Source organism: Palaemon carinicauda, chromosome 33 (genome assembly GCF_036898095.1).
Source record: "Palaemon carinicauda isolate YSFRI2023 chromosome 33, ASM3689809v2, whole genome shotgun sequence".
Classification (NCBI taxonomy): Eukaryota; Metazoa; Arthropoda; class Malacostraca; order Decapoda; family Palaemonidae; genus Palaemon; species Palaemon carinicauda.
This window is the reverse complement of record NC_090757.1, coordinates 64,930,217-64,942,716: the sequence shown is the minus strand read 5'-3', so window position 1 is coordinate 64,942,716 and position 12,500 is coordinate 64,930,217. Positions and strand designations below refer to the sequence as shown.

The window sequence follows — 12,500 nt, the reverse complement described above, 5'->3', positions numbered from 1 at the left end:
AATATCAAAAGTGAGTTTAGGTTGCTCTAGCCTTCAAGCACAACATTAGCTAATCTTGAGTGTTTACAATCTTTGTAAGAGGCCTATTCTTAATTATTCTAGCTCTATTGACTTTCCGAGACTCACCGAATCCTTGTTACCTGCTTCAAACTGCCAAAGCTTAGTGAAAATTTCAGAAATGCTTTGGTATTTCAGGAGAAAAAATATTTTGTGCCTTTTTTTCATTTGAGTTTATCATCGACATAAGATAGTCTCTCACAGTTAACTTAAACTTCAAAGTCAAAGTCCCTCCCATACCACAAAATGATGTTGGGGACATGTCTGACAGAGGGACATGAATGCTAGGACAAAAGATTTCTTAAGTTGGATGCATGGTTCCATTCTCCTCTGCCTATGACTTCTTGCTAAGAGCCCGTGCAGAGATGCACCTGGTAAACAGAGTGACCTGCTAGAGGAATTGTGCACATGCAAAAGCACGCATATACCAATTCAATAATCTTCTATAGTATTAAAAAAAATATCCAGTCAGGCTAATGTAGGGGAACTTAACTAGCAAAGTTTGGTGACAGGTTATGCTGTAGTTCTTGTATTCAATTTGAGACTTTAAACCACCAGTAATAATCATTTTGAAAATGTCTCTCGATTCTAAATAAAAAGACAATATTGCACTACAAATTGCTCGTGACTGATGCATGAATAGTGCCAGCAAGTGTCTTCTACATATGGGAAGATAATCAAAAAATAAACTTCTAATTGCATCACCATGCTCTTTCCTTTTGTATTACATTGGCACGCGTTGATATGACTTTTAAGGGTAATAGCTTATTGTTTTCATAACTTATCTTATATATTTTTTTTCATTAATTTCAAATATGTTTAATTGGTCAATTCTAAAAATACTTTTGTATCATTAACTTCTTGTACTGTTTCTCTAGCTTCTATAAATCACCAATGAATGTCGCAGTCTGGCAGTTCATGCCCTTTTTTATAGCCCTGGAAGAAGACAACTCGGTCATTGAAGATTATGATGTTATTGAAGAGATGATCCAGAACGCGTCCAATGACTTAAGAAAGAAAACATATACTGGTAGAGATTACATCATGCTACACACTATGGCTAATCTCTTCAACTTCACCATCAACATTCTTCCACTCGGCAGCTGGGATGAAGTAAGGGTTATTCTCTTCTTTGCTTTTCCAATGATAAGATCGTATTTTGGTGCAAAAACTTACCGTATGGTTGTAAAAATATTATTCACAAAAGGGATATTTCCATATCTGTCATTTCCATGTAGATTGTCACTCTAAGGATGCATGAAACAGATGGGAGCTATGAAGGAATTTTTTTATGAGAGGGCTTACCTTTGAAGCCCCTCTGTAGGCGTAGGAAGTGACTGCTAGTGTGAAAATTCTACTCAGAAAATTGACAAGACATCAAGGTGCAAGAAAAATTATTTTTCGGGGGGTTGGGGTGGGGTGTCAAAGACAGATTTACTGTAAGGAATCATGCTCAAGTCCTTTGTGTATGTATGAAGAGTCTAAAAGCCTATGGTACATTATATTTGCATAGAACTGCACATGCTTGAGAAATTTGCCCATTTATAATGGAGCCCCTTGCTGATATTGTTGTATATGTGCTTCAAATAGATGTGGCTGCAGAAGTTTGAATTATGAAGAGTGTATACCATCAAAGTTTCTTTCTGAACAATTTATTCACACAGAAGGCTCGCCCTTCTATCTCTTGACTGGGTATTAACCTGCTGAAGGTGTGGAAAGTTCCTTTGAAGAAGGGTTTCATTCCTAAAGTTGTAGTGTAGGTGTATGGCAGAAGTGTAAGAATGAGGAAGGCCAGTTAACCAGGAAAACAGAATATCTATGTACATATAAAGAGTGACCTTGAAGATGGGAATACCACTATTACAGTGGCAGTCACTAGATGGCATTCATTTCTTGAAATTTCTTCATATTACTTTTAGGTCATAGAGAAGGTTAGCGAACATGTAGCCTTCATGTCTCCTTTAAGGATAGCAATACTGCCTCGTCTTCTGCCTTACTTGGATTTCTCTGCTGACTTTGAACCTGAGACTCTAACCTTCATCATGGCCAAGCCAAGTTTGAAGCCCAGGTGGCAATCCCTCCTTTACCCCCCTGAGTGAGCTCGTTTGAGTATTTGTTGGCATCATGCTCCTGATCGTGATCCTTGTCCTTTATCTGGTAAGTAAGATCATGATATGAAGATTAAAGATAATAGGATGCCAATAGGTTACCAAAGTGTACACTTCTCAAATTACATTGTCCTATTTTTGCCGAGATGTATTTGTTAATGTGTGTAATCTTGTATTTTACGAGATAATGTTGCAATTTTTAAAGATTTCCCTTTCTCTATTAATTCTTCTTTGTAAGTGTCGTTAAGAAAATAAGTTAGAGGGCAGACAAAATTACTTCTTTGGAATTTATAATTATTTTGAACTATTTATGATAATATAATAGTGAAAATCTCAAATTTTTCTTTTATTATATGTTCATAGGTCGAAAAATATATATAAAAAAAATTCTCATTTCTTATTTCATAATCTGACATAATCTTCAATTTTCTTATATTACATTTGTATTCTGATAAGATTCTCTGTTTTTCCCATTCTTACACACAATCCTAGGTATCTCAATTAGATCCGGAGAATGAAGGCAACCAGCCATTGACCTGGTGGACGGTTACTGAGAGCATCCTGGCCCCCTTACTCGGCCAGGGACTATCGAAGAAACTCCCAAATATGAATTCCATACGGCTCGTTCTTATGCTCTGGCTGGTATTCGCCTTTGTAATCGGCGTTGTCTATCGGGGGAATTTGACCGCCTTCTTGACTTTACCCAAAGTACCATGAAAGGATTGAGACGCTGCAGCAACTGGTGGATGCCAAAGCTAGGTAGAACACATTTACTTGTGTGGAGATTCTTTATTTGTGATCAAGATGCAAAGTAGAAGAGATTCACTTGTGAAGAGACTTTACTTGTAAACTCAAGTTACCAAAAAATAAGTTAGAAGAGATTCACTTGTGAGGAGAACCTTAATTTGTAAAATTAAGTTACCAAATGGAACTGAAGGTTGTAAATTACTATTCTGGATGAGTCAAGATGATGCAATGTATAACTTTAATGCAAGTATATTTTCGTGGGTTTTATACAATCTTATCAAAAGGATCCTGAACGATAGATATTCTTGGTTTGAGTCCATATTCCCTAGTAGACATTTCCTTTAAATTCCTTAATACTAGTAAAACGGAAGGAAAAAGGGGAAAGAAAAAAATAAAGGAACTAAGATGTCATAGGACAACGTTAAAATTGATATTTAAAGATTAATATGATGGATACAGCCTAAACGATCTTTACACCTAACTAGCAAATCAAGTTTCCCCAGACTAGACCCAGTCATAGACTCTAACAATTATGCAGCCCCTTCAGAGTATCTTATGTTGTTAGGACATATATACGTCCAAGTTGCCTGGTGTGGACCATTAAGCATGTACGCCAGTTTCCCTCTTGACATTTTTAAAACTCATCTATTTTCTTATAAAACTCGCAATACCCATGTGAGAAAAAAATTTCAGCAAGGGCAGACAGTAGAAAAGCAATAAACGAAACACAAAATATCAAAATTACCTGCTTATATATTCTTCTCTCTCCTAAAATTTAATTGGTCGTTGTCAGAAAAGAGAACCACCTTAGGTCAAGTGAGGTTAAATGCTCATAGCAAAACTTAGCTCATTTGTTGGAAAAAACTTAACAAGATATTGATAAACACATTCAATAGACAGGATAATAGAAAATAAAAGCCTGCGGTGGCCTATCAGTAACTTCGCTGCCTGGTGCTCGTCAGCCTAGAGTTAGAGTCCCTCTAAAACTCGTTAGTTCCTTTTGTGTCTACAATCTCGCCATCCTTGTGAGCTAAGGATGGGTGGGGAGTTTGGGGGAGCCGATAGGACTACCCGGTAAGACAACGATAGCCAATGCCTGACCTTCCCTGGTCCTAGCTTGGATGGAGAGGGAACTTGGGCTCTACTCATATGTATATATGGTCAGTTTGTAAGTCATTGTCCTGATAACTGTCTCTTGCCACTGCCATTCATGAGTGGCCTTTAAACCTTTAAATGTGCTTATAATTGACCAGCAGTATTACAGACCATTTTAAATTGCGTTTGTAATCTCTTTTACCACCTTCCAACGCAGCATGCTCATTCCACCGGACACCGTTGATTTCTATAACGGCTTCAAGCAGTCTCCACCTGGTCCTTACATAGATATCAGTCAAGGGATGACCTTCGTACCCTCCATTCAGGCTACTGTCCCTCGACTACTGAAGGAGGAGTAAGAGATTGCTGTTATTCTTCTTCTTCTTCGTTTTCCTCTCAATATCTATTACGAGGCAGTCTAAACCCTTAATTGGAACTATGTACAAAAAGAGGAGCGGAAGTAAAAATAAAATTTATAAGAAAAAAACAATAATAGAGTAAGAAAAAATATAGCAAAATTAAGTAGTTAAGATAAATGACACAAATTATTAAAGGAGACCTGAGTTTAGGCAAAATTTTGGAAATGTATAAAAAGCTTTGAAAGGGCAGACTGCAGACATGAACAGATTAAATATAGCAAAGCGAAACTATAAATAAATGTGATTTACTAAGATAGCAGTAAATAAATGAACATAAAAATAGCAAAAGGAGAGAAAATGTAATTGACAGTAATTTGTCCTTTTTTTTCCATTGAATACAAACATATCTAACCAATTCTATTTAGTATATAAGACTAACCTGCCATTCATTAAACTTTAACCAGCGCAGCCTATATGTACGAGAGAAGAAACCTGGACCTGAACATATTCCACCACTTCACTAGAGACGATGGCTGGACGCCACTCTACTCTCCTTAAGAAAATATTTGGCCCGGTAGGTGCACATAGCCCATCATCAGAGATGCACAATTCAGGCATATTCTCGATCATTACATTAGAATCTTTAATCAAGTAAGACATCATGGGAAACATTTTCATAAGTATTTACGCCATTTTTATATAAAAATCTTCATTTTGGTAATACAGAACGATACGGCCTTGATACACGTTCTTAGCTTTTCAAGTGGAGTAGACAATAAATGGCCCGCTAGGTGCTCCTGGCCCATCATCATAGATACACCGTTCAGGCATGTTCTCGATCCATACATTGAAATCTTTGATCAGGTAAGACATTGGAGGAAACATTCTCTTACGTATTTATATCGGGATCTTCATATTGGTGATGCAGAACGATGCGTCTTTGATACATCTCGATTATTCAAGAGCAGTAGAAAATATTTGGGCCGGTAGGTGTGCCTGGCCCGTCATCAAAGATGCACCATCCAGGCATTTTCTCGATCGTTACATTGGAATCTTTGATCAGGTAGGGCATTAAGGGAAACATTTTCTTACGTACTTAGTCCGTTTTGTATCGAGATCTTCATTTTGGTAATGAAGAATGATAAGTCTTCGATACATATTGATTATTCGAGAGCAGTAGAAAATATTTGGGCCGTCATCAGATACATATTCTCGACCGTTAGATTGGAATATTTGATAAGGTAAGGCAATAGGTGAAACATTATCTTACGTATATATTTAATGCTTTTGTGATGGGTATGTATTCACCCATATCTGCTTGTTAGTTTATCTGTTTGTTTATGAGCAACTTTACACTAAAATTACTCCACTGATATTGACAAAAATTAGTAGTCATGTTAGGTATGACCCAAGAAGGAATCTAACATTCTGTATAAAGTACATCAAAGGACAAGTACGTAACAGTACTTTGAAAATTATCGCAATATTAAGTAAATGACAAATGTTTGGTTTGTTTATTTTTTTTTCTTTTTGTGAGCAGCATTGTGCAAAAACTACAAAATCTATTTCAACGAAACTTAAGTGGACATATGGGATATGACCCAAGGCCATATTCATTAGATTTTGAATAAAACTCAGAATTACAAGTATGCAGTAGAGTTAATAGCAAAATAAAATTGCTTGGTGTGGCGCAGGCATGCTCTCTGCTGAGTGGCCCTCTAGTTTTAGTTTTACAGAACAATGCGTCTTTCATGCATATTCTTGATTGCTACAGGAGTGTGTGTGATTAGGGGGGTTATCTTTAAGGATATTCTTGACCGTTACACCAGGATTTTACTCTGGTAATAAAAGTTAATGTCTTTTACAAGCATATCCGTGATTGTTTTATAGAATTTATTTTTCAGCTAAGACAATTAATTAAAAGACTCTACATATCTCTGCTACTGTATTTTTCGTATTCATTACGATGGGTGACTCAACTCCCGTGTCTGATATTTTAATAATATTCACGTTTATAGTTCTAATAACGTCACACCTCTGATTTGATACTACTTAATGTTGATCTTTAATTTTGGACAACAAGCAACCTTCCCAAGAGTAGGCCTACATGAAAGGTATACTACATGGGTTATTCTGAATCTTCATCATACAGTTAATTGCTTTGTTGAGTATCATGGTGTTCCTTGTGTTCCTTGGGTTGTTCATTTCTATTCAGTCTAGAAAGCCAGACCAGATAAGTCGTATTGTTGCCTCATAAGCGAGTTTAAGTAAACGAACACCCCTGCTGCACGGTCTCCCATCCAACACTTTGTCTACTAACCCTTCTGCAGTAATACCTGGTTGAACAACCAGATCGCAAAAAAATTCATCCAATGATTAAGACCAAATACCAGATGATGTGAAAGGTAGCTATCATTAGTATATAAATTTTATTGACCTAATGCTGCTGCCTGATTAACTTTGATTGACAACGAATTTCATGGACCATTGATAACTCTTCTTCACCCAAGGGGTTAACTACTGCACTCTAATTGTCCAGTGGCCATTTTCCTCTTGGTAATGGTAGAAGAGAGACTTTGGCTCTGGTAAACAGCTCTTCTAGAAGGACACTCCATAATCAAACCATTGTTCTCTAGTCTTGAGTAGTGCCATAGCCTTTGTACCATGATCTTCCGCTGTCTTGGGCTAAAGTTCTCCTGCTTTAGGGTACACTCGGACACACTATCCTATCTTATTTCTCTTCCTATTGTTTTGTCAATTTTTTTTTTTATAATTATATAGGAAATATTTATTTTAATTTTGTTACTGTTCCTAAAATATTTTATTTTTCCTTGTTTCCTTTCCTCACTGGGTCATTTTCCCTGTTGTGGCCCCTTGGCTTATAGCATCCTGCTTTTCCAACTAGGGTTGTAGCTTAGCAAGTAGTAATAATAATAATAATAATAATAATAATAATAATAATAATAATAATAATAATAATAATAATAATAATGGAAAACAATCAAATTAATAGTATGATAAACTGGCCCATCATAAAAAAATAGAGAGGTTTAAGATATGAATCAGACTAAGAAAACCCTTTCCTTTGCAGGCAGGTTTAGTCAACCAGTGGGGCGACGAAGTTGTCTACAAGTTCAAAAGCAGAAGTCAGCAGGAAGTCCTTTCTAGAGATGAAGCAGTTGAGGCCTCCATTCGGAGAAGCAGGAAACGGACAAAAGGACACCCAGCCCCTTAAGGTAGAGCACCTTCAGGACCCCACTGCTCCTTCTGCTGCTTTGCCTTTTGGTCTCCTCGCTGGCGTTTATAGCAGAAATCATCCTTGCTTACTACTCAAAGGTTTCGATGTCAAGTAGTGCCCAGTAATGAGTTCTGTAGACTTTTGCCTTCATGTGTAGGTCATTACTTCAGCACATCATGTTAAAAAGACTGGCTCATTTGAAAAAAAAGATGTTGACTGGCGAATGGTTACCGTTATGCAAACAACATTCTTCTTAATTGCAAAATCTTCCATTTTTTAGCCTTGACCATTATGGGGCCAAAACAACTTGAATTTTGTCAAATCATTGATATGATATTTGTGGAGGAAGTAAAATAATTATGAAAGTTAACTTTGAGTTATTATTAATTACGGTAGAAACTAAATCCAATATATTGCGACAACACTTGCACAAATCGACATGATCAATCAAGCATTTACGAGCTAAACGTAGTTAGACTATTTTTTTTTCTTTTACGTCTCTCTAGAAATCCTGGTAAGCTTATTTAAAGGTTTTGAAAGGTCACTCAAGAATGACAGAGGCATGAGACAGTGACAATGCTCTAGACGAGCAATGCCTTAGCGACCATATATACATATGATCAGCGCCCAAGACCCCCTTTTCAACAAGGTAGGACCAGGGAGGCAAGGCAATGGCTGCTTGTGAATCGGCAGGTGAACCTTTTGGCTCCCCCAAACCACCTCTCTCCTAGCTCACAAGGATGGTGAGGTTGCAGACACTATAAAAACTATCGAGTTTGAACAGGTCTAGACCTCCAGTCTAGCAGACTTCTAGGCTGGGACGTTCTCAATAGGCTACCCTAACCCCGTAACATAAGCAAGGATTCTTTCACCGCACAACTCAACTATTTCACGCTGTTAGTTTAGGGCAGGAATTTCTTGTGGAATTTGTAAAATAGTAGACCAACCAACTAACAAGTCCTACTAGAGGTAAAAGAGGGGGGTCGGGATGGTTAGGTTGCAGATAGCCATGAAGCAACGCTACGCTTTAGTTTTTTTTAGGTAAATTTAGACTTATCACATGTAAGGACATATTTCTTTTGATTAGTAAAATTGGTTGTGCTTCACTTTTTCCAAACTCTGACCCTAGTTGTATCTGCTGATATACAGACCTTCAATTTGCAAATACTACAACTACTACTACTACTACTACTGCTGCTGCTGCTGCTGCTGTTACTATTACTACTACTACTAATAAACAATCCTGCAAAGAGAGAGGGACACTTTCGGAAATGTACAAAAACTTCTGTCAATGTATTATTACACTGAAATGACTTTGGAATCATTGTCTAATAATAACAATAATAATTATATTAAACATCATCAGCAACAACAACAACAACAACAATAATAATAATAATAATAATAATAATAATAATAATAATAATAATAATAGTCCTAGATACAATACCCTCTTTATAATGTTGTAAATTGAACTAACATTTATGGAATAGGTTAAAATACACATAGCACATATCATTTCAGTTGAATAAGTCCTAAACAAGTCAAGTAATTGAGAATAGCTTCTCTCTCAAAACAAATGATTATTCATGGTTTTCAAAGAAGAAAATTTCGTTGATGATAAAAAGCAAATCTGGTTAACCTTTCAAACCTTGGTTGAATTATTCTTGACGTCGGCTTAACTTTTGTCGAGAGAGAGAGAGAGAGAGAGAGAGAGAGAGAGAGAGAGAGAGAGAGAGAGAGAGAACCAATAGCCTTATATTATAGCCTAGCTATTACCTGCACTTAACCTGAAATTTGTCGTAATATGAATAGCAATTTAGGAAGGTGTATCCTTTTACACTTTCAAGTTAATAGCTCGTTTCTCACAGGAAATCAAGTTAATTTTTTTCTTTTTTATGTTATGAAGTAAGCGACCCTGAAAAAGAGCGTCGTTGCCATTTGCTTCTTAAAGAAAGTAGGATTGATTTTGATATTTTTTTGTAATAGATCAGCAATTGGCATATTATGTTCACGATGGGTTGCTTTAAAAAGTAAATAAAACGCGTATTCCTGATTTTGTTACCGATCGATCGGACATCATATTAGGTTCTGTTACGAAAGGGAAACTCTGGAAAAAAAACATAAATAGATGATGAATAAGCAATTGGTTGATAGATAAATAAATGAAAAAACACAAAAACCCAATAAATGAACAAACAATTTTGTCCGTGATAACATACTTCAATATGTATCTATATTTTCATCCAAGAAAATGGCGGAGACGAAGTAATAAATAGACGAAAAAATGAAAACAATAAATGAATAAAAAAAATTACCGCCGATAAACGGCTCCTAGATATATTATTTTTTTTTTTCATAGAAAAAGAAGACAAAGTTATGAGAAAGTATAAATAAATTAAGTTAAACTTATAAATGTTTAACTTTGTTTTTTATGGTTCGTAAATAACGGTCACCAGGAATTTAAAAGTTGGATTTAGTATCACTGAACGTTCTCTCACATATTCCCTTAATAAGATAAAAATATCTTTGTAGATTCAAGGTCTCTATATACCAAAATAAAGTCAGATATAATATTTACTACTACTACTACTACTACTACTACTACTAATAATAATAATAATAATAGTACCGAAATGCACAAAAAAAAGTAATATGGATAAAAGGAGATATTCTATGTGGAAACATGACTTTCATTGCAATATCTTTTTAAAATAATAACTTTGCCCTCGGTTGCATAATGTTAAGTAGTTTTGGGTCATATTGAAAAGGTACAATGCGACCACAATCTTAATGTTTTTATTAAAACCGGCAACAACAACAATTTTGTAGCAAAAGGAAATTTAATTTTGTTTCAAATGTTTGCTTATTTTACCGAAATTGCCTGCTCGTGTGAAAGGAAAATTAATGTGGCAGCTCAGGGCTCGGCGGTTGTGGGTTATGCCGAGGAAGTTTCCCCAATGTGTAATATTGGGTAAATTTCTATTTTTAATGATAAAAGGCAATATACAAAAATAAATGCAAAATACTTGTCAAGGTAAGAGCCTTTTGACAGAAAGTAGCGACCTAAATGGAATAGAAACTTACCCCTGTAATTCACCAATTCTATTAAACTACCGCCATAATCTAGGACAAGTATTCATAAAAGAAAAAAAAAATTACACCGATCCACGCTGTTAGAGTATCAAATAATTTTAGATTATTTCGCTCAACGTCATTTTTTAAAAAATATCACTATACTAGTGTAAGCAACACGTCACAAATGAAGGCTATATATTCATATAGATACACACACACACACACACGCACGCAAAAAGATTCAACGCTTAACTAGCTTGAGCAATTTATGGGAGAGTGTTGCTTTCCGAGTGGCTACCGTTCAGCGTGACAAGAATATGAAGTCGTTAATATGAAGAGAGTAAGAAGTTTTAGAAGGAAGTGAAGAGGTAGAGAAAAGGGATAAAAAATGGTTCTACGGCAGAGCCATAGAGTATAGAGTCCCCTTCGAGATTTTATAACTAAAAAAAAAATCCTACGAAGCTGGTATTCTCTAACGGAGATTCCATTTACCTTTCTTATATCAACTTTCTGTCATGACCAACGTAATTGCAACACCATGGTAAAGCAGTAATCAATTGATTAAGACCCTTATTCCACCGAAGAGCCAACTGATTTCCCTGAAGTGGAAAATTAACTTAATCGTTTTCATTAAGAGGATCATTAAGAAAGGTAATTAGATTTGTGACCAATTAACTGTTCGTTGGTCAGTCATTGTTACATTTAGTTGTTTATTTATATACATCTACTGATAAATTGCTACCAAGATAAGACAGTTTTAGTTTCAATTTCTTATTAGAAAAGGGATAAAGTTAAAAAAATTAAGTGAGAGAGAAATTGAAAAGTAATGATATAATAAATCATACATGGAGAGAGAGAGAGAGAGAGAGAGAGAGAGAGAGAGAGAGAGAGAGAGAGAGAGAGAGAGAGAGAGAGAGAGAGAGAGAACCATAAAGGGAGAAAGAAGAGAGCAGAGAAATCAAAAGTAAGTGAAATAATGATTAAAAAGAAATAAAACTAAAGAAATCCCAAAATGAAAGATAAAAGCAAACTAAAGAGGATGACAGCAACTCAGACATTTTTTTTTTTTTTGGAAAAGCAGCAAACATAAATGCACATTTCCTGATTGAGAAGAAGAATCAAGAAAAAAGAAAGAAGAAAGATAAAAAAAAGTAATCAGGAAACAAATAATCTTCATTGTCACATGTGTGAAATGAATGAGGAATAAGAGGAAAAATTAGCATAAATGTTCTACAGTAATTAAGAGATGAAGGATATGCGATTAAGTGAAAAATCATTCCATAGTTCTATATATTTATCTATCTATCTATCTGAAATGCTGAATGACGAGGAAATGACTGTGAAGGTCCCTTAGAGAGGGTTCCCTGTTGTATAGGACAAGAAAAACAGCCCTTAAAGTAAAGTCATTATAAACTTACTCGAAAACTGGCAACTTAATATCTGTACACACCTTCATTAGTAGAAGGAGAGAACTGGATGGAGCAGCACCAAAAAATAATATCCACACAAAAAGCAGGAGTGATAATGAGAGGAGAGTTGACAGTAATGGATCAAAGGAGGCAAGACCAATGGCAGGATACCTAATAGAGGGAAATCATACCACAATATTTGGGAGATTCTGCTCGACGAAATTGATGTTGCAAACGGCGCTCTCCGGACACTGTCCGTTTAATAATATTTTCTTTACTTATTTATCTATTTCTTTATTCTAAACTTTTATTTGATATTTGTTTCTATGCTAAAAATTAAAGTAATCGACTTAAACAGATGAATGGGTCTGAGTATTTAGGTGCTCTTACTTATTTAAAAATTTTATTG

General features: G+C 35.5%; 1 pseudogene; it reads left to right on the top strand.

The window, feature by feature from the left end:
• The window catches only part of LOC137626214 (uncharacterized), an 18,913-nt pseudogene extending 14,547 nt beyond the window's left edge, over positions 1 to 4,366 (top strand).
• The last annotated feature ends 8,134 nt before the right edge of the window (positions 4,367 to 12,500 follow it).